This window comes from Carcharodon carcharias, chromosome 17 (assembly GCF_017639515.1).
Source record: "Carcharodon carcharias isolate sCarCar2 chromosome 17, sCarCar2.pri, whole genome shotgun sequence".
NCBI lineage: Eukaryota > Metazoa > Chordata > Chondrichthyes > Lamniformes > Lamnidae > Carcharodon > Carcharodon carcharias.
Window position 1 is genome coordinate 101,178,879 of NC_054483.1, and position 23,563 is coordinate 101,202,441.

Here is a 23,563-nt window from a genome sequence, read left to right on the forward strand (position 1 = left end):
CCACGGAGTCCTCCATCCTCCTGCGTCACTGCAGAGCTGCCTGTTTGTGACCTGACAGCAGCTGGAAACCATTGCTTTCCCAAAATGTTTTTTAGTGCAGCAGCCATTTGGTCTAAAAAAGAATCTTCTCCTTGAAATGAATTACCTGACAGTACCAGTGCCCTGTCTATAAGTGAAATCTGTGCACCGTCCAGTTACTTGAATACAAGCACAGATTCTGGGATCTCGAGGTCAAACTTTGTCAATCTCTTCAGGGTCCATAACATATTCTTCCAAAGGCTGATTGTCCTTCTCCTTAAATTGGTCAAAAGTTGACCATGTAGGCTTCCAACAGGTCATCTTTCTTGTAAACCCTATCCATAAGTCATTAATATATGAGTTAATCCCTCTCCAGTATCCAAATCACCCACATCCAGCTCCGAAAATACTTTACTTCTCATCTCTTCCTGGACAGTGACCAAGCCAAAGCCATACGCTGCTTCATCTTGGATAACGAGGTAACCCACACCCACGTTTCCTCCTCGTTTTTCCACTGCTCACATGGTTCAGACTCCGAAAAGAGCAGAGGATAATCCAATCACGGTGCCTCCTGCCAATGCAAGGTGGGCGCCAATCCCAGTCTGTGCATGTACAGACCGGTAATGACATCGTTTGGAGAGGACACTATGCCAGCAAAACCCTGACTGTTATCAGCTTCCTCACAGTTTCACAAACCTAAGCTGTGCATTTCACAATAAGCATTTTTGCAGGTTTTTTCTTAGTCTGTCAACTCTCCTGTTACCTGACGTATTTTTTCAAAATTTAGTGTGGCGCTTGAGTTGATTTCCCATCTCAGTTACTTGAAATGAGCAAAACATTTAAAAAAGTGCAACACTGAAAGATTAACAATGAAAGAGAGGAAATACAGGAAAGCCAACAGCCTATACAACTGCAAATGAGCCCTGCTGAACATTGCCCACCCCCCCCCCCCCATTAAGATGGCCATGAATCTGGGTCTACTGGCAGCATAGAGCTGTGCATGCACAACATTGGCAGCAAATAGACCATTCAAAGCTTGAGAATTTGCTTCCGGCTTCAGCCATTTCAGACCAGAGGCTGCAGGGAGGATTATATTTTTCAGAAGAGAGACCAAAGAGTCTCTCATAGAAACATAGAAACTAGGAGCAGGAGTAGGCCATTCGGCCCCTCGAGCCTGCTCCACCATTCATTATGATCATGGCTGATCATCCAATTCAATAGCCTGCTCCTGCTTTCTCCCCATATCCTTTGATCCCTTTCTCTCCAAGAGCTATATTTAACTCCTTCTTGAAAACATACAATGTTTTGGCCTCAACTACTTTCTGTGGTAACGAATTCCACAGGTTCACCACTCTCTGGGTGAAGAAATTTCTCCTCATTTCAGTCCTAAATGGTCTACCCCATATCCTCAGACTGTGACCCCTGCTTCTGGACTCCCCCACCATCGGGAACATCCTTCCTGCATCTACCCTGTCTAGTCCTGTTAGAATTTTATAGGTTTCTGTGAGATCCCCTCTCATTCTTCTGAACTCCAGTGAATATAATCCTAACCGACTCAATCTCTCCTCATATGTCAGTTCCACCATCCCAGGAATAAGTCAGCTAAACCTTTGTTGCACTCCCTCTATAGCAAGAACATTCTTCCTCAGATAAGGAGACCAACACTGCACACAATGTTCCAGGTGTGTTCTCAACAAGGCCCTGTATAATTGCAGCAAGACATCCCTGCTCCTGTACTCAAATCCTCTCGCTATAAAGGCCAAAATTCCATTTGCCTTCTTTACTGCCTGCTGCACCTGCATGCTTACCTTCAGCGACTGGTGTATGAGGACACCCAGGTCTCGTTGCACATTCCCCTCTCTAGGTTTATAGCCATTCAAATAATAATCTGCCTTCCTGTTTTTGCTACCAAAGTGGATAACCTCACATTTATCCATATTATACTGCACCTGCCATGCATTTGCCCACTCACTCAGCTTGTCCAAATCACACTGAAGCATCTCTGCATCCTCCTCACAGCTCACCCTCCCACCCAGCTTTGTGTCATCTGCAAATTTGGAGATATTACATTTAGTTCCTTCATCTAAATCATTAATAAATATTGTGAATAGCTGGGGTCCCAGCATCAATTCCTTTGGTACCCCACTAGTTACTGTCTGCCGTTTGGAAAAAGACCTGTTTATTCTTACTCTTTGTTTCCTGTCTGCCAACCAGTTTTCTATCCATCTCAATACACTACCCCCAATCCCATGCACTTTAAATTTACATGCTAATCTCTTATGTGGGACTTTGTTGAAAGCCTTCTGAAAGTCCAAATAAACCACATCCACTGGCCCCCCCCTCATCAACTCTACTAGTTACATCCTCAAAAAATTCCAGTGGATTTGTCAAGCATGATTTCCCTTTCATAAATCCATGCTGACTCTGTCCGATTCTGCAACTGTTTTCCAAGTTCTCAGCTATTAAATCTTTTATAATGGACTCTAGTATTTTCTCCACTACCGATGTCAGGCTGACTGGTCTATAATTCCTTGTTTTCTCTCTCCCTCCATTTTTAAATTGTGGGGTTGCATTAGCTACCCTCCAATCTGTAGGAACTGTTCCAGAGTCTATAGAATCTCGGAAGACCACCAATGCATCCACTATTTCTAGGGCCACCTCCTTAAGTACTCTGGGATGTAGATTATCAGGCTCTGGGGATTTATCGGTATTCAATCCCATCAATTTCCCCACCAATACTGATTTCTTTCAGTTCCTCCCTGTCACTAAACCCTGTGTTCCCCAACATTTCTGGTATGTTATTTGTATCCTCCTTTGTGAAGACAGAACCAAAGTATGTATTTAGTTAGTCAGCCATTTCTTTGTTCCCCATTATAAATTCTCCTTTTTCAGACTGTAAGGGACCTACATTTGTCTTCAATCTTTTTCTCTTCACGTCCCTATAGAAACTTTTACAATCAGTTTTTATATTCCCTGCAAGCTTACTCTCGTACTCTATTTTCCCCTTCTTAATCAATCCCTTGCTCCTCCTTTGCTGAATTCTAAACTGCTCGCAATTCTCAGGTCTGTTGCTTTTTCTGGCCAATTTGTATGTCTCTTCCTTGCATCTAATACTATCTCTAATTTCCCTTGTAAGCCATGGTTTGGCCACCTTTCCTGTTTTACTTTTGCCCCAGACAGGACTATACAATTGTTGCAGTTCACCAATGCATTCTTTGAATGTTTGCCATTGCCTAGCCACCATCATCCCTTTAAGTAATGTTTCCCAATCCATCATCGCCAACTCGCGACTCATACCATCATAGTTTCATTTATTAAGATTCAGGACCCTAGTCTCAGAATCAACTCCCCCACTCTCCATCTTGATGAAGAATTCTATCATATTATGGTCACTCATCCCCAAGGACCCTCACATAACTAAATTGCCAATTATTCCTTTCTCATTACACAATACCCAGTCTAGGATGGCCTCAAGTTGGTTCCTCAACGTATTGGTCCAGAAAACCATCCCGTATACACTCCAGGAATTCCTCCTCTATGGTATTGTTACTGATTTGATTTGCCCAATCTATATGCAGATTAAAGTCACCCATAATTACAGATGTTCCTTTATTGCTCCCATTCAGCTTCCAACTTCCACACACCAATGTCAATCCTTGGCTACTGGGTTATTGTTGTGCTGAACAGGTATCTTATGAAGCAAGAAGCTGGAGCCAGGCTGCCTTCAAAACCCAGCGTAACAGGAGCACAGACTACATTTTGCTTTCAATACTCTTTTTTCCATATGTAAATTGGTTCTTCTTGTACCCTATCTTTCCTCAGCTATTATACAAACATATGAAATAGGAGCAGAGGTAGACCATTTGGCACCCTCCCCCCCCCGCCCAAGCTAATCTGTTTGTGTTTCAAATTCCACATTCCCGTCTACCCCCGATAACCTTTGAGTCCCTTGCCTAACAAGAATCTATCTACCTCCGTCTTAAAAATATTCAACGACCCCGCCTCCAACACCTTTTGCGGCAGAGAGTTCCAAAGATGCAAAATCCTCAGATAGAAAGTTTCTCCACATCTCTCTCCTAAAAGGGTAGCCTCTAATTTTAAAACAGTGCCCCCTAGTTCTGGACTCACCCACAAAAGGAAACATCCTTTTGACATCCACCTTGTCAAGAGTATTCAGGATCTAATATACCTTAATCAAACCATCCATTACTCTTCTAAACCCCAGCGGAAACAAGCCCAGTCTGTCCAACCTTTCCTCAAAAGACAACCCACTCATTCCAGGTATCAATCTAGTAAACCTCATTTGAACCGCCTCCAATGCATTTACATCCTTCCTTAAATAAGGAGTCCAAAACTGCACACAGTATTCGAGATGTGGCCTCACTAATGTTCTGTATACCTGAAACATAACATCCTTACTTTAATGTTCAATTCCTTTCATAATAAAAGCTGCCTTAATTACTTCCTGTACCTGCATGCTAACTTTTTGTGACTCATGCACTGGAACACCTAGATCCCTCTGCACTTTGGAATTCTGCAGCTGTTCTCTGCTTAATTAATACTCTGTTTTTTTATTCTTCATGCCAAATTGAATATTTTCCTACGTTATACCCCATCTGTCAGATTTTTGCCCACTCACTCAACCTATCAATATCCGTCTGCAACCTCCTTATGTTCTCTTCATAACATAACTTTCTGATTTATCTTTGTGTCATCTGCAAATTTAGCTACCATGTCTTCAATCCCCTCACTAATTCATTGATGTAAATTATAAAAGGTTGATGCCCTGGTACAGACCCCTGTGGGGCTCCACTCATCACATCCTGCCAATCAGAAAAAGACCCATTTATGGCGACTGTTTCCTATTAGCCAGCCAATCTTCTATCCATGCTAATATGTTACCCCTACACCATGAGCTTTTATTTTCCATAATAATCTTTGATGTGGCACCTTATCGAATGCCTTCTGGAAATCCAAGTAAAGTACAACTACGAGCTCCCTTTTATCCACTGAGCATGTTACTCCTTCAAAAAACTCCAATAAAGTGGTTAAACATGATTTCCCTTTCAGAAAATAATGTTGACTCTACCTGGTTTACCTTGACTTTTCTAAGTGCCCAGCTATAACCTTCTTAATGATTTGAATCTAACACCTTCCTCGTGATAGATGTTAAGCTAACTGGTCTAGTTTCCTGGTTTCTGCCTCCCTCCCTTCTTGAATAGAAGGGTTTTATTTACTACTTTCCAGTCTGATGGAACCTTTCCAGAATCTAGCGAATTTTGGAAAATTAACACCAATGCATCTACTACCTCATTCGCCACCTCTTTTAAGACCCTTGGATGAAGTCCATCAGTACCTGGAGACTTGTCAGCCCGCAACTCCATCAGTTTGCTCAGTACCGCTTTCCTAGTGATTGTAATTTCACCAAGTTCCCCTCTCTCTTCCACCTCCTGATTTATAGCTATTCCTGGAATGTTTTTTGTATTGTCTATGGTGAAGACAGAAACAAAATATTTGTTCATTTCATCCGCCATTTCCTAATTATCTACTATTAACTCCCCACTGTCACTCTCTGGAGGATCAACACTCACTTTACTTACTCTTTTCCTTTTTAAATACCTGTAGAAACCCTTGCTATCCATTTTTACATTTCTAGCTAACATCTTCTCATACTCTATTTCTCCTGATTAATCTTTTAGTCATTCACTGTTGTTCTTTATATCCTGAGCAGTCATCTGACCTGCCACATATCTTTTGCCTTAAGTTTGATGCTTTCCTCAACTTCTTTAGAGAACCACAGATGGGGGGTCCTTCCCTTAGAATTTTTCTTTATGGTAGGAATATACTTATTCTGAGTATTCTGAAATATCACTTTAAATGTCTGCCACTGCTTCTTTATTGATCTATCCCCTAGCCTAGTTTCCCAGTTCACTTCAGCCAGCTCAGCTTTCATGCCCACATAGTTGCCTTCATTTAACTTTAAAATGCTGGTCTTGGACCCACTCTTCTCCCTTTCAAACTGATGTAAAAGTCAATCATATTGTGGTCGCTGCTACCTAGAGGGGTGCCTTTATTCGGAGGTCATTAATTAATCCTGTCACATTAAACAATACCAAGTCTAATATAACCTGCTCTCTGGTTGGTTCCAGAACTTGCTGCTCAAAGAAACTATCTCAAAAGCATTCTGTGAACTCCTCATCCAGGCTATTACTGCCTAATCATTACCTATGATTATTGCTGTCGCTTTATCACAGGCACACAATATTTCTTCTTGTATACTATGTCCTACATTGTGGTTACTGTTAGGGGCCTGTAGACCACTCCCACTAGTGACTTCTTCCCCCCTCTATTCTTCAGCTCCCCCCAATTCTGCACCCTGACCCCCTGAACCAAGATCATCTCTAACTGTAAATGCCATTCTTGATCAGCAGTGCTACCCCTGCACCTTTACCTAGCTTCCTATCCTTCTTGCATTAGGGAAGGTGATGGTATAGTGGAATAGTCGCTGACTAGTAATCCAGAGACCCAGGGTAATGGTCTGGGGACCTGGGTTTAAATCCCACAATGCAGATGGTAGAACCTGAATTCAATAAAAATCTGGAATTAGAAGTCTCGCAATGACTATGGAACCATTGCTGATTGTTGTAAAAACCCATCTGGTTTACCTGAAGGAAACCTGTTGTCCTTACCTGGTCTAGCTTACATGTGACTCCAGTCCACAGCAATGTGATTGAAATGCCCTAAGAATCCACTTACTTGTAACAAACCACTATAAAAGTCCCCAAAAAAGGAATGAAACCGGACGGACCTCCCGGCATCGACCAAGACACCGGAAACGACAATGACAAAGTCCTCCTTACTAACATCTGGGGCTTTTGCCAAAATTGGGAGAGCTGTCTCACAGACTAGTTAAGCAACAGCCTGACATAGTCACCCTCATGGAATCATACCTTACAAATGATGTCCCACCGGCAAGACAGGCCCAGCAAAGGTGGCGGCACAGTGTTATACAGTCAGGAGGGAGTTGCCCTGGGCGTCCTCAACATCGACTCCAGACCCCATGAAGTATTATAGCATCAAGTCAAACACCTGCTGATTATCACGTATCGCCCTCCCTCAGCTGATGAATCAGTGCTCCTCCATGTTGAACACCACTTGGAGGAAGCACTGAGGGTGGCAAGGGCACAGAATGTACTCTGGTTGGGGGACTTCAATGTCCATCACCAAGAGTGGCTCGGTAGCACCAGAACTGGCTGAGTCCTAAATGACATAGCTACAAGACTATGTGGCGAGTGGTGAGGAACCAACAAGGAGGAAAAGCATACTTGACCTCATCCTCACCAACCTGCCTGCTGCAGATGCTTCTGTTCATGACAGTATCAGTAGGAGTGACCACCGAACAGTCATTGTGGAGACGAAGTCCCAACTTCACATTGAGGATAGCCTCCATTGTGTTGTGTGGCACTACCACCGTGCTAAATGGGATAGATTTCGAACAGATCTAGCAAAATAGAACTGAAGGCTGGGCATCCATGAGGTGCTGTGGGCCATCAGCAGCAGCAGAGTTGAACTTGAACACAATCTGTATCCTCATGGTCCGGCCCCCAACTCTACCATTACCATCAAGCCAGGGAATCAACCCTGGTTCAATGAAGAGTGCAGGAGGGCAAGGCAAGAGCAGCACCAGGCATAACTAAAAATGAGGTGTCAACCTGGTGAAGCTATAACACAGGACTACTTGGGTGCCAAACAGCATAAGCAGCAAGTGGTAGACAAGGCTAAGCAATTCCACAATGAACAGATCAGATCTAAGCTCTGCAGTCCTGCCACATCCAGTTGTGAAGGTGCTGGACAATTAAACAGCTCACTGTAGGAGGAGGCTCCACAAATATCCCCATCCTCGGTGATGGAGGAGCCCAGCACATCAGTGCAAAAGATAAGGCTGAAGCATTTGCTACAATCTTCAGCCAGAAGTGCTGGGTGGATGATTCATCTCGACCTCCTCTGGAGGTCCCCAGAATCGCAGATGCCAGTCTTCGGTTAATTCAATTCACTCCACGTGATATCAAGAAGCAGCTGACGGCACTGGATACTGCAAAAGCTATGGGCCTTAACAATATCCCGGCAATAGTACTGAATACTTGTGCTCCAGAACTTGCCGTGCCCCTAGCCAAGCTATTCCAGTACAGCTACAATACTGGCATCTACCCGGCTATATAGAAAATTGCCCATATATACTCCTCAATATTCAGAACCTAATTCCTGTCATTCCTGTACACAAAAAGCAGGACAAATCCAACCCGGCCAATTGCTGACCCATCGATCTACTCTCGATCATCAGTAATGGAAGGGATCATCAACAGTGCTATCTAGTGGCATTTGCTTAGCAATAACCTGCTCACTGATGCTCAGTTTGGTTTTCGCCAGGGTCACTCAGCTCCTGACCTCATTACAGCCTCGGTCCAAACATGAAAAAAGAGCTGAACTCCAGGGGTAAGGTGAGAGTAACTCCCCTTGACATCAAGGCCGCACTTAACAGGAGCCCTAGCAAAACTGGAGTCAATGGGAATCAGGAAGAAAACTCTCCTCTGGTTGGAGTCATACCCAGCACAAAGGAAGATGGCTGTGGTTGTTGGAGGTCAGTTATCTCAGCTCCAGGACATCACTGCAGGAGTTTCTCAGTTTTGTGTTCTCGGCCCAACCATCTTCAGCTGCTTCATCAATGACCTTCCTTCCATCATAAGGTCAGAAGTGGGAATGTTCACTGATGGTTGCACGAGGTTCACCACCTTTCGCGACTTCTCAGATACTTTACAGCCTTCCGGACTGAATATTGAGTTCAACAATTTTAGATCATGAACTCTTTCCTCCTTCCCCACCCCCTTTCCGATCCCCCTTTTTTCCAATAATTTATGTATACTTTTCTTTTCCCACCTATTTCCATTATTTTTAAATGCATTTCCATCCATTGTTTTATCTCTACCTTTTAGCCTATTTCGATCCCTTCCCCCCACCCCACCCCCACTAGGACTATCTGTACCTTGGTCGTCCTGCTTTCTACCCTTAATGTCACCTATTAGCACATTCCTTAGATAATATCACCACCTTCAACACCTCTTTGTCCTTTTGTCTGTGACATCTTTTGGCTATCTCCACCTATCACTGGCCCTCTATCCAGCTCTACTTGTCCCACCCCCCACCCCCCTCAACCAGTTTATATTTCACCTCTTTTCTATTTTTCCTTAGTTCTGTTGAAGAGTCATACAGACTCAAAACATTAACTGTGTTCCTCTCTGCAGATGTTGCCAGACCTGCTGAGATTTTCCAGGTATTTTTGATTTTGTCCTCAGATGCTGAAGCAGTCCATGTCCAAATGCAGCAAGACATGGACAATTTCCAGGCTTGTGCTGAAAAGTGGCAAGTAACATTAGCGCCACACAAGTGCCAGGCAATGACCATCTCCAACAAGAGAGAATCCAACCATCGCCCCTTGATGTTCAATGGCATTACCATCACTGAATCCCCCACTATCAACATCCTGGGGGTTACCATTGACCAGAATCTGAACTGGACTAGCCGTATAAATACTGTGGCTACAAGAGCAGGCCAGGGGCTAGGAATCCTGTGGTGAGTAACTCACCTCCTGACTCCCCAAATCCTGTCCTCCATCTACAAGACACAAGTCAGGAGTGTGATGGAATACTCCCCACTTGCCTGGATGAGTGCAGCTCCCACAACACTCAAGAAGCTTGACACCATCCAGGACAAAGCAGCCCACTTGATTGGCACCCCATCCACAAACATTCACTCCCTCCACCACCGACGCACAGTAGCAGCATTGTGTACCATCTACAAGGTACACTGCAGGAATTCACCAAGGCTCCTTAGACAGCATCTCCCAAACCCACGACCACTACCATCTAGAAGGACAAGGGCAGCAGATAGATGGGAACACCACCACCTGGAATTTCCCCTCCAAGTAACTCACCACCCTGACTTGGAAATATATTGCCATTTCTTCACTGTCGCTGGGTCAAAATCCTGGAACTCCCTCCCTAACAGCACTGTGGGTGTATCTATACCACATGGACTGCAGCAGTTCAAGAAGGCAGCTCACCACCACCTTCTCAAGGGCAATTAGGGATGGGCATAAATGCTGGCCCAGCCGGAGAATGAATAAAAAATTATATATACTCCTCAATATTCAGAACCTAATTCCTGTCATCCTGCAGCCATGTCTCCATAATGGCTACAAGATCATATTTATTCGCTTCAATGTGAGCAATCAATAAATTTACTTTGTTATGAATGCTTCATGCATTCAAATACAGAGCCTTTAGTTTCATCTTTTTGATATTTTTGTAACAACTAGTCTTGATTTTGATGTATTCTTAGGTTTTATCTCTGTGTTCCTTGATTCTATTCTATGGCTCTCATTTCCCATATTACTATGATGGCCTCCTGCCTTGAAACTACTCCTTGGTTTGCCACAACTACCCAAGCTTGATCCCTCACTCCCCTTGTTTAGTTTAAAGCCCTTTCTGCTTCCCTGGTTATGTGATTCGCAAGAACACACATTCCAGCACGGTTCAGGTGCAGACCACCCCAATGGTACAGCCCCCTGCTTTCCCCAGTACTGGTCTCAGTGCCTCACGAACTGGAACTCACTTCTCCCACACCAGTCTTTGAGCCTCACACTCATCTCTCTAATTTTATTTGCCAATTTGCAAAAGGCTCAGTTAATAACCCAGAGATTATTACCTTTGAGGTTCTGCTTCTTAGTTTGGTATCTAACTCCTCATACTGACCATGCAGAACCTCCTCCTTTGTCCTGCCCGTGTTGTTGGTACCTACATGGACCATAACAACTGAATTGCACCCCTCCCACTGCAAGTTCTTGTCCAGCCTTGAGCAGATGTCCTGAACCCTGGTACCGGGCAGGCAACACAGCCTTCTGGACTCCCACTCTTTGCTGCAGAGAACAATGTCAATCCCCCTCATTATACTGTCCTCTACTACCACTACATTCCTGTTTACTCCCCCAGCTTGAACAGCTTCCTGTACCACAGTGCCATGGCCAGCCAGCACATCCACCTTGCAGATATCACTTTCCTCCACACAGGTTGTGAGCACCTCAAAACTGTTTGACAATTGCAAAGCCTGAGGCTCCTCCACTACTGTCTGCTCAGTCCCATTATCTGCCTCACTGACAGTCACATCCTCCTGTCCCTCACTGCTGATCAAAACAGATGACCCTATTCTAAGAGATCTGACAATCTTCTGGAACAAAGCGTCCAGGTATTTCTCCCCCTCCATTATGTTGCACAGTGTCTGCAGTTCAGCTTCCAGATCAATAATCCTGGTCCTGAATTCCTCCAGCTGCTTACGCTTCCTGCAGATGTGCAAGCCCTTTTCTCCAGCTTGGGCCTTTGCCTTTGTTCCAGGCTGGACAACGTGTAACAATTCTCGGCTTACTCGTGGCTAAAAATATGTAAAGAATTCAAGTGTCGGAGAGATCATGAGTCTTGAGGTAAGCTGGGTGAAAGACTTAAATTTCTAGATTTTAAGGAAACACATGAGCCCATTGTTCTTTTCCAACCATTTTCCTCTGGTTCCCATAATGAATCCAAAGTCCCTGATGGACATGTCACCTGCCAGTTCCAGCATTTCATCTTTCAGGTTTTTCCCTGTTTTTGTCTCATGCTTTCTCCAAAGGGTTAATATTGTCCTCATATCTCACTGTCATATCCACCACCACCATTTCATCACCATGTACGAGCACTGGGCCAGCATTAGCAATGAGCCTTGGTTCCAGGGTAGGATGTCCAGCCAAATTTCGAGACAAACTGCTGCAAGCGATCCAAAATTTTATTATGTCTTTTTATTCTGGTGTCCTTAGCCAAAGAGCAGTTACCTGATGTGTGCTAGTGACTCGAATGGGCTGTCCCACCTCCTACACGATTTAATGGTGTTTGGTCGACCCTGAATAAGAGTGGTTCTGACTGGATAAAGGTTACAGCTTAGTAGCAAACTATTAATAAGCCTTGATTGTTTGATATGGAAACAGGTTTTGAGTCAAGAATTCGAGGTGTATTCATTACCATGGTAACTAATTCCAGTTTCTTTGCTTTGGAGTTTGGTCCATTTTAATTATTCAATCTCCCTCCAAGTCGCATATCTATTTTTTGGTTTGGGTTTTACCGTTGGGTTACTCTTGGTCTGCACAAATCAATGAAGCCACTGGAGTCGTCCTCTGTTCCTGTTTCACCATATTTCTCATGTAGGACGTCATCAACTTCTCTGAGAACCTTGAGCCCTCTCTCGGATTTGATCACCGTCTTGTTGTTCGTTCCACTGTACTCGAATGATGCTCGAATCACAGAGTCTGGCGAGTGTTCCAGTGCTTCCAATTTCCTAATGATGGATTTGCAGCTTTGGGATACCCAGTCCCTCATTCCCATTGCTACTGTACAGGATTCTGTCCATGATATGTGGAGGGAGGTGCAGGAATTCCTTTACTGCGTTCTTGATTAGGTGATCAAGATTAATCAGTATCAAATGATGATATATTCTCTATCATGTGGGTTTTAAGCATTTCTATCCATTGGATTGGACAAAGTGCTGCTGTCTTCAGACTCTCTGTCCATATTTTCAATTTGGGCCCCCATTGCTCCTCAGCTACCCCCATCCACGGGTCAATTCTAGCTCCCAAGTACTTCTCTATCTCACCAGTTGGTGTGTATGTGATGGGGCAACCTTGCATTGCCAGTTTTCCAGGAAGTTGTGCAGGTAGGTCTTAGCTTTATGTATGAAGTAGAAGCTCATAGTCTTCCCGGCATTCATTTCAAGTCCTGTACATTAGTAGAAAGCCTAGACTATTGCTAGATTATTACTAATACCAACGTGGGAGTCGCTCAGGAGAACAATGTCATCGGTGAATGCCAATGCTGAGCAACTAATCTGCCTTCCCTGCAGGGGTACTTTTACACCCATGTTTTCCTCCTGTAAGGAACAGATCAATGGGTCCGTTGCAATATTAAATATGAAGACCAGCTGACCATCTCTAAATGCCCAGAGGACATGGCTAACAATGTAGTCAGCAATTGGTGATCAGTGCAGAGAGTGAACTTTCTATCATAGAGATACATGTGCCAATATTCATAAGTGTAAATGCAGACAAGCACTTCCTGCTTTCCAGTAGAGTTTTTGCGTTCAGTTTCTTACAGTGGGTTTGGTGCAAATCAATTGCTCATTCGCTTTCGTCAAGTGCTGCAATGGAGTACAGGCCCAGTTGCAGTTCCCGATGCATCTGTTGTGAAAGTCTTTCCACATATGGGTTGAAATACACAAGGACTGATGGAGACGTTGCTACCTTCACCCTTAATAGTCCAAACGCTACTTGCTGTGTGATTATCCATTCCTATTGTGCATGTTTGTGAAGTAGCTTCTGGAATGGCTCCACAATCTCTCTGCATTTAGGAGCAAATTTGTGATTAAAAAGTGCTAGACAGAGGAACAATACCAACTATTTCACATTAGACAGTGTCAGAAGCCCATACATGGCTTTGACATTGTCGTCTGGAATCTTTACTCCAGCTGCTGTCACTTGGTACCCTAGAAAGTCAATCTCAGGTGCCGCAAATGTGCACTTTCCTTGCTGAGAGTCAGATTGTGCAAGTTGAGAGACCGCACTGATTGTGTTCTACTTTAACCCTTCCATGGTCAAGATGTTATCAAGTAGTTTGAGTGTCACGTCAACATCTGATAAGACTGAAAGAAAGGATTTTCTGCAATGTATTAGGTGTTGAACATAGTCCACTGGGCATTCTGTGGTACTGAAACACACCTTCCTGAGTAACTAAAGCTGTAAGATATCAGCTTTTCCTGTCCAGGGGTATCTGGAGATAGCTCTGTCACCTGTTAAGCTTTGTTAATGCTGTGGAGTCATGAAATGATGCTGATAGTTCTTGGATTGTAGGAAGTGGATACCTGTCTGGAATGAGAGCTTTGTTGATCACCTTACAGTTGACAGTCTGTTTGCCATTTTCTCATTGTGCAATTACTAGATTTGATATTCACGACAATGAGTCAATTTGCTTAATGACACTGTCTGCTTCTAGTCATTCAGCTCCTGTGACACTTTGGCACAGGTTGCAAATGTCTCAATTTTTGTGAAACTGGTGGAACTGATGTTGACACGAGAAGCCTGACTGGTACCCCTTAATCTCCCAACTCCAGTCAGTAAGCAAGGATATTGGGCATGTATAGTCTGCGTCATCAATCACATTAATGTGCGGTCCGGTGGGATCTACAAGTTTGAATCGAATCCTATCAAAAAGGTTTATCCCATAAGCCTTTGGCTCCATAGAAATTGAACAGCTGCCAGTACCCAAAAGCCAAATGGGTTGCCAGCAATCAGCGATTTTGTTTTTGACAAGGTTAACCAGACCAACAAATATTGTACAACCTTACCCGAGACAAAAGGGTAAAGAGGCTGCAAAATGGAAAAGATATTTTGCAGAGATTGAAAAAGTGAATCAACCATTAGTAAAATAAACACTTTTTGCAAGAAAGTTGAGACTCTAAGAATTCATGCAAACTGGATATTCGAACCTAATTTGTAGCCCCACCCTCCCCCGCCCTGTCAATATCTCCTATTGCAAGCTGAAAAAAAAACACACTTAAAGCACTGCCCACACCATTTCGCCCAGTGTAAGATGCAAGTCTATTGTCTTGTTAACAAGTCTAACTGGCCCTTAAGTAGCCTTTTAAAAATGGCAGGTGGGCTGCCAATCTCAACGCCTGCCTGGTATGATGACCAATGTTGAAGCGTTTGGGGTGGCATTGTGGGGGGGTTGGGAGGGGTTGGAGAGAGGTGGGGGGGTGGTGGTGGTGGTGGTGTGTGGGGGGTACCCGATTTCTGAGCATTAATTTCACCTCCTTGAATCTGTCAGCACCATCCTATCAGTTGAATCCAAATCCTGACCATTCAAGGTTTAAAAACAAAATGAATGGAGTTAAAGGAGAAGTTGTTCAAAATGAGAATGTGTTTAAACTGTAGCAGATGAAGTCTGGTTGGGTCTCCGTTCAAGGAAGGAGCAGAGAGATCTCAGACCATCCTGGTGGGTGTGGAGATGTACAGGGATCAGATATCACGGTGAAAAGAAAATGGTTAGGGCAAACAAACTGGGTATTGTTAGTGACAGGGTTTCAGATGATTCGCTGATACTGAGGAAGGAGATGGAAAAGGGAAGAAAAAAATAGCCTTGGCAGCAAGAATTGAAGTCAGTGGGGTAGGAAGCGATGTCTGCCATTGCAGTCTGGTGGATTTTGAGAAGGAGCGGGCTGTGTGGGGCTGGGAGACAGAGGATGGAGGGCAGATCTCCAGAGGAGATGAGGTCGGTGACTGTCTTGGAAAAGACATTCGGTTTTGATGTTCGGTGTTGGGGTCATGGTCCAGGGGGTGTTAGGCGGAAGTGCTGGAGTGTTTGATGTTTGGTCTCTGCGAGGAAGAGGTTAGTTTGCCAAACAAAACAGCAGCAAGATAAAAGCAAAATACTGCAGATGCTGGAAATCTGAAAGTGACACCTTCGGTCTGTCCACAAGCATGACCCAGACCTCCCTGTTGCTTGCCGTTTCGAACCACCACCCCGGTCTCATGCCCACATGTTCCTCCTTGGCCTGCTGCAATGTTGCAGCTCAATGCAAACTGGAGGAACAGCACCTCATCTTCCGATTAGGCACTTTACAGCCTTCCAGACTTAACATTGAGTTCAACAACTTCGGACTTTCTCTTCCATCCTCACCTCCCTTTTATCCCCTTTTTCCAATATTCATTTTTATTTTTTAATGTCTATTTTTTATCCACTTATTTTTATTTATCTTTATTTATTCTCATTTTTATTCATTGTTTTATCCCCACCTTTTATCCTATTTTCGATCTTTTCTCCCACCACCGTCCACTCCCCCCACCCACCTCCACTAGAGCCATCTGCCACTTGCTCATCTTGTTCTTCCCAGAGTGCTTACCCTTGTCCTGCTGTTACCACATTCTGCTTTCTACCTTAATGCCACCATCAGCACCTCCTTTAGCCCTTACCACTACCATTAACATCCCTTTGTCCTTTTGTTCATGACATCTTTGTCAATCTCTCCTTTGCCTCCACCTATCGCTGGCCTTCAATCCAGCTTCACCTGCTCCACCCCTCTTAAACAGTATAAATTACATCACATTTTTACTTCTCTTTAGCTCTGAAGAAGAGTCATGTGGACTCGAAACGTTAACTCTGTCTTTCTCTCCACAGATGCTGTCAGACCTGCTGAGTTTTTCGAGCATTTTCTGTTTTTGTTTTAAAACAGCAGCAGCCTTGTCATCTGGCAATGTTAGAGCAGAAGCTGAGAGCAGGGTGCAGCAAGCTCAGAGAGAGACAGGCTAGAGTGAGTGAAGGGAGCAGAGAAAGTGAGACCATCAATGTCACACCAACAATTCATGATGCTAAGAGCATGAGGACAGAGGGAGAAGGAAATTGCAGGCGGGTAAAAGGGTCTGCTGTGTGGGGGCAGAGCTTTGAGCCATAGGAGTGGGCACAAAGGTGATGGAAAAATAGCAGAGTGTTATGCCAAGCTCAAAATACATTCAAGTGGGGATATAGGAGGATGAAACTGTGGCCTTTGTTAAGGGCAGGTTGTTCATTCCGGATCAGAGGATTGGTGGAAACACAGCAAGAGGTGGGATGAAGAAGGGAGGGTCAGAGGGAAGTGAAAGAGAAGGAGGATCCAGAGAAGTTTTGGCAGCCATAAGATGTTGAAGTTTACGGTCAATCACCCCTTAAAGGAAGAAATTGTTTTTAAGCACTGGATGAGGTGAAGGATGAAATGAAGCTGCAGAAAGACAATATTGAGAGAGAGAGTCGGCGTTGCTGAAGAGTGCTTATGTGCAAGGCACTGAGTGTGGATCTCGGGATGTGGGGGGGATTGCAAAATGTCTGAGATTATGGGTGCATCCAAAATGTGTGAGGTGGAATTTCAATTGCTTTATGGCCATTGCTGAGGCAGGAGTGACTAATGAAATCAATTTTGGTAGGTACCTGATTAAACAGGAGAAGGGAAATTAAAAGCAATGAAGGTGAACAAATAGAAAAGATGAATGAATTTCTGAGAGAGAAGAACAGAACTTCAAGGTGAGCATTCCTGGTAGGAAAGGAACAGTGAAATAAACACTGCCCAGGCAAATGGAATATCAATGGCCTTTCATCAGAACAAGAAGTTGTTAGAGATTAAACAGATTTTGAACAGGTCCACAGGTGGGTGAGGGGAGGAAAGAACAGAATGGGGAACTCTGAGACGGGGTGGAAGGCAGGAGAGATTAAACGAAGGGATGAGGGCAATAGTGTGGGCAATAGAACAGACACCGCCAAGAAACCTTGTTAACCATGGCCTGGAGTTGACGAAAATGAAGATATATCGGAGCACTTGTGTGGAAGGCTGCATCACCTGAGCAGCTGCGATGTAAAAAATGGGAAAATGGAATGGAAAAGGCTGGAAATTGGAAGCAAAGTTGTTACAAGTTTTCAGTGCAGGGCAAAAGCAGGAAGTAGCATCAATACAGTCATCAATGTACAGGAAGCAGACATGAGGGATGGGCCTGACTGAGACATATTCCACAAAAATGCAGGCAAAGCTAGGACCCATCTGTGCTCCCATTGCAACAACCTTTATTTTGAGGAAGTGAGTGAGGTTAAAGGAGAAATTATTCAATATAAGAACAGGTTGGTCTGATGGGCAGAGGTGTGGCCAGGCATATCTTCAAGGAGTAAGTGGTGAGACTTCCCAATTCAGAATAGGAGTGGCGGTAAAGAGGGTTCGGGCCTGGAAAGTGGGGATTGTTGAAGTGGCAGAGGGTGATGAAGAGTCATGGATATAGGTAGGAAAAAACTGGACAAAGAGAAAAAAATAGTAGCAATCAGAAGAAATCAGTTCAGTGGGACAGGAACTGGCTGAAATGATGGCTCTACCAGGTCAGTCCTGTTTGTGGGTCTTGAAGGAGGTAGAAGCTGGTTGTTCAGGGTTGAGAATCTGAGATTGGAGGTGAGGGAGAGAAGAGGCGATCAGCGCTGTTTGAGAGTAGTCTGTGGTGATAATTGGCCAGATATTGGATTTGTCCTGCTGTGTGTATACAAGGTATATCTAGCCAATTTTCCATATTGTTGTGTAGAAGTCAGTGTTGTAGCTCTATAGGAACAGTTAGGTAGGCATTCAGCTACCTGGAGCACAAGTCTTCAGCTATACAACCTGAATGCTGTCAGGGTCTTGGGAGGGTAGCCTTTCCTATCTGCTGGGCTCATTCACCTGATGTGAATCAAATTGGCTGAAGATTGGCATCTGTCATATTGGAGACCTTGAGAGGAGGCAAAGATGGATCATTCACTTGGCACTTCTGGCTGAAGATGGCTGCAAATGCTTCAACCTTGTTTAGCACTCTGCTTGTCATTATTCATGGAGCCTCCTCCTCCAGTGAGTTGTTTAATTGTCCATCACCATTCACGACTGGATGTAGCAGGACTGCAGAGCTTAGATCTGATCCATTGGTTGTGGAATTGCTTAGCTCTGTCCATCACTTGCTGCTTACGCTGTTTGGTACACAGGTCATCCTGTGTTGGACCTTCACCAGGCTGGCAACTCACTTTTTAGGTATGCCTGGTGCAGCTCCTGGCATGCCCTCCTGCACTCTTCATTGAACCAGGGTTGATCCCCAAGCTTGACAATAGTAGTGAGGAATATGTCAGGCCAGGAGGTTATGGATTGTGGTTGGGTACAATTCTGCTGCTGCTGATGGCCCACAATGCCTCATGGATGCTCAGTTTTGAGCTGTTAGATCTGTTTGAAATCCATCCCAATTAGCATGGTGGCAATGCCACACAACGGGGTGGACACTATCCTCAGTATAAAGACAGGACTTTATCTCCACAAGGACTGTGCATTGGTCACTCCTGCCAGTACTGTAATGTACAGATGCATCTGTGACAGGTAGATTGAGGGCAAAGTGAAGTAGGTTTTTCACTCTTGGTTTTCTCACCATCTGCCGTAGACCCTGTCTGGCAGATTTGTCCTTCAGGACTCTGCGTAATGGTGCTACTGGGCCTCCACTACCTCACCCCTTATCTTCACCACCACCACCTGGAAGTTCCCCTCCAAGTCACTCACCATCCTGACTTGGAAATGTATTGCTGTTCCTTCACTGTCACTAGGTCAAAATCCTGGAACTCCCTCCCTAACAGCACTGTGGGTGTACCTACACCACATGGGCTGCAGCGGTTCAAGAAGGCAGCTCACCACCACCTTCTCAAGGGCAACTAGGGATGAGCAATAAATGCTGGCTCAGCCAGTGATGCCCACATCCTGTTAATGAATAAAAATGAAATTCAAGATGGTAGTGGGGAACTACCTTCTATGCCCATGCCCCCCTCTGCCTTTTCCAAGTCGTGTTCAGTATGGAGGAGTATGAATTCATGCTAAGGAGGGGTTGTAGGGGTAATCAGTAGGAGGTTTCCTCACTCGTGTTTGACCTATTGCCATGAGACTCCATGGGTTTTGGAGTCGATGTTGAGGATTCCAGGGCCACTCCACCCTATCACACTATTGCAGTATCTTTACAGTGCAGAAGGAGGCCATTTGGCCCATCAAGTCTGCACTGGCTCTCTGAAAGAGCATTCCACCTAATCCCACTCCCCTGCCTTATCCCTGTAACGTTGCACATTCTTTCTTTTCAGGTATCAATCCAATTGTCTTTTCAATACCTCGATCAAACCTCCCTCCACCACCCTCTCAGGAACTTCGTTCCACATTCCAGCCACCCTCTGGGTAAAAACATTTTCCTTCACATCACTTTAACTCCTTTTGCCAATTATTTTGAATCTGTGCCCTCTAGTTCTTGATGCTCTCTTGAGTGGGAACATCAAGACGTATCACACTCAGGGGTGAGTTTAAAGCAGTTTGAGCACAGGATGGGTTTATCACGGGTGACAGTCTTTCATTCCATCAGTGTTATGTATTGTTTCTGTGTGACAATAGCAACAAAATTGTTATGTTCCTTTTAAGCAACTCTGGAAAAGATATAAATCTAGATTTTATTTCAGTGCCTTGAGTGTCCCTCTTGTTTTTCATAGGTGCAGGGCTCACCAGGGCCTTATGATAGGCGGCAGGGGCAGCAACCTTTATTCCAGAGGTTCATCAGATCCATCAGTAGAGTCTTCCTCTGGGGCCTGTGGATTTGCGTCACTATCCTCATCCTCCAGTGGGTCGCCCCTTGCCAGTGCCAGATTGTGCAGAGCACAACAAACAACAATGATAAGCGACCCGCACTCCAGGGGATATGGCAGCATTCCCCCTGATTGATCCAGGCTTCAGAACCTCAATTTCAGCAGCCTAATGGTCCTCCCAACCACTGCCCTTGTGGAGGCATGACTCCTATTGTACCTCTCCTCTGCTTCTGTCCTTGGGTGCTGGAGTGGCATCCTCAGTCACCTTTTCAAGGGATATCCTTTATCACCCAGCAGCCAACCACCCAGCCAGGCTGGAGCCACGAGCAACCTTGGCACCTGGGAGTGTCTCAGGATGTAAGCATCTTGGGAGCTGCCAGGGTACCTTGCACAGACTTGCAGAATCTGGGTCTTGTGATCACACACTATCTGCACGTCCATGGAATGGAAGCCCTTCCTGTTGATGAAGGCACCTGACTGGCCTGTTTGTGCCTTGATGGCCACATGTGTGCAGTCGTTGGCACCCTGGATGTGGAGGAACCCAGCAATCACTGCAAAGCTTCTGGCTCGCTCAGCCTGACTGGCTTCTTCCATCCGGTAATGAAAGTCATCACCTGTCTGAAGAGAGCGTCAGTGACCAGCTTGATGCAACTGTGGACAGCTGACTGGGAGACTCCACACAGATCCCCCACAGAGCCCTGGAAAGAACCTGATGCAAAATAATTGAGGGCTACTGTGACCTTTAAAGCCAATGGCATTGGGTGTCCACCCACGCAGTTGGAGGGGATCTCTGGCTCAATCATCTGGCATATGGATGTCATGGTGTCCCTACAGAGTCAAAGCTTTGGCAAGACTGGACCTCAGACATGCTGAGGTAGCTGGATCAGTGCCTGTACACTCTGACTGCAGGATAGTGGCGTCTTTTACAGTCTCTTCCACCTTGCTCTCCCTGCTGGCCCTGCACCCTCTGTGTCAGCACCTCTTCTCCTACAGATCTCTCCCTGGGATGCTGCCAGTAGACACCTGGCCTCCTCTCCCTTCTGCCCCTCTCTTCCTCTTTGGAGGATGTGCTCCGAGCGGAGACCACGATTCCCATCTGAAATACAAACCCGCAGAGGAGTGGAATAATACGGCTCGTGAATTGTGTGAACAAATTAAAATGTTGGAATGAACAATAAAAATCTAGAGTGAAGAGATGGCTATTTGAAGAGATTTAAATTAGGCCCATTTGGAATGGGTTCAGGCAAAACTACAAGATCTTAATGTTCAAGGATCAAACCAAGCAGGAGTATGAAACTCTTTAGTATAAACATAAAAAGCATTTGAATAACATTCTTGATGCAGCAAAAAGAGATTTTGATAAGAAGAGAAATGTTACCGCACAAAGGAGACATTTTCACCTTATTGTCTCAATGAAAATTTGCTGCATTTAAGCTTGGAATAGGAGCTTGAAGATGGAATTACACCTATAGCAAATGACAAAGATGACATTTGGACTGTGGATTTCAGCACAATATTCTTTGCTGAGCCAAAGACTGGGAGAAGGAGGAAAAAGAAACATAAGCATTTGAGTTATGATAATTCTCTGATGTATAAATTCTACTAATCCTACTTGCTTCTTGTATTGGCTTTTGTTTTGGTTCAGCCTTTGTAATTGTGTCATACGACATGTGTAAATGTGCAACAAAATGAAAGGTTTGTTTGCATAGGATGCCATAATTTATTTGTTGAAAGGTTCTGTTAAGTTCTTGTAAAGAAAGTGTAAAACCATTGTAAAGAAACCTTCACAGTCATAAAGCTTGTGTCCTTCCAAGGGGTAGATGTTAAGAAACATAGTTCCAGAGTCAAGAACTGGGGTTCCTGGTGAACCTTGGGTCTTCCGTGCATTGGCAGCTGGGAAATAGCCACAAATGCTCAGTTCAGGTTTTTTCCGCTCTTCAGGTTGGGGACCAGCCCTGCACCGAAGTAAAGAAACAGAACAGCCTGAAAATGCAGGTCAGATGACCTGGAATGGAGCACCATTATCTGGCAGGGGGGGCAGGGAGAGGCCTCAAACCAGGGAGGGAGGCAGGGAGAGGCCCTAAACCTGGGAGGGGGGCAGGGAGAAACCCCAAACCAGGGAGAGAGAGAGACCCCAAACCAGGGAGGGGGGCAGGGCGAGGCCCTAAACCTGGGAGGGGGACAGGGAGAGGCCCCAAAAGGCAGTCCCCGGCCAAGGGGTAAAAACCAGAGGACAAAAATAGGTCACTTACATGATATTCAAGGAAGGAGCAGAGTAATGGACTCCAAATTCAAAAAACTGCAGGGAGCAGACTTTAAGTGCGGTGGGGATGAGAGGAGCCCTGAAGATCTGAGAAGACATTCAAAGATTGGTGACTCTGTGATGCGAGATATTGAGGTAAAGGTGCCCCTTTGGAGAAGTGGTGTTCTGCTTGGCAGGGCAAGGTTCTGAAATTATGATTGAAACCGTGCGAGGTGGGTCGTCATTGAAGCAGTCCGAGTGGGAATGACATTTGAAGAGAACTCCAAGATGAGATCTTCAAAGGTGGAGATTTGGAATCCTTGTGAGAGAGACTAAGTTTCGGTGAGATTGGTTAGCTCATAATGTGGTAAACATCTGGCGGATTGTTAAGAAATCCATGGAATCTGTTTTGACCAAATCTGTCATTTATTGTGTCATGTGGTGTGTTCGACCACAGTTTGCCTGTTAATTCATATGTACCTATACTTATCCTGAATATTAGAGCATAAGATAAATATTGTAAACTGTTTGTCTTTCTGACCTTGTATAGTAAAGTTTATTTGTTTATTCAGCCAGCGGAATCTTTATTCACTTAGTAAGCATCTTGAATTTCAAACTTTATCTACATTAACAAAAACATTGTTGGTCCCTAAGCAGATCTCCCCCCACCCCTCCAGCCCCCAACCACGTCCTGGGGTTTGGTCAAGGATCACAACAGTATCCATGAGCATTAAGAAGCAGAATTAATAGCTGTGCTGAATTCTGCACATGGGTGTTGCACTGTTCAAACATTTATTGTTGAAAGAACATAGTGAAACAGTAGCCAGAACCTTGCGCCCTTTGCCCTCCTCCATTTCTGAGCACCACCCCACTCCCCCGATTGAAAGTGTGTCCTCTTCACTTGTACCTTCCTCTGAAACTCCTGCCTCTCCTTGACCAGGTAGATCTCTTCCCCCTGCTCGCAAACCAACTCTAAACTTCCCACCTCCATTGGCATCAGCACTGCCAGATTCCACCAGTCCGCTTCATTCGATTGCATTATGCT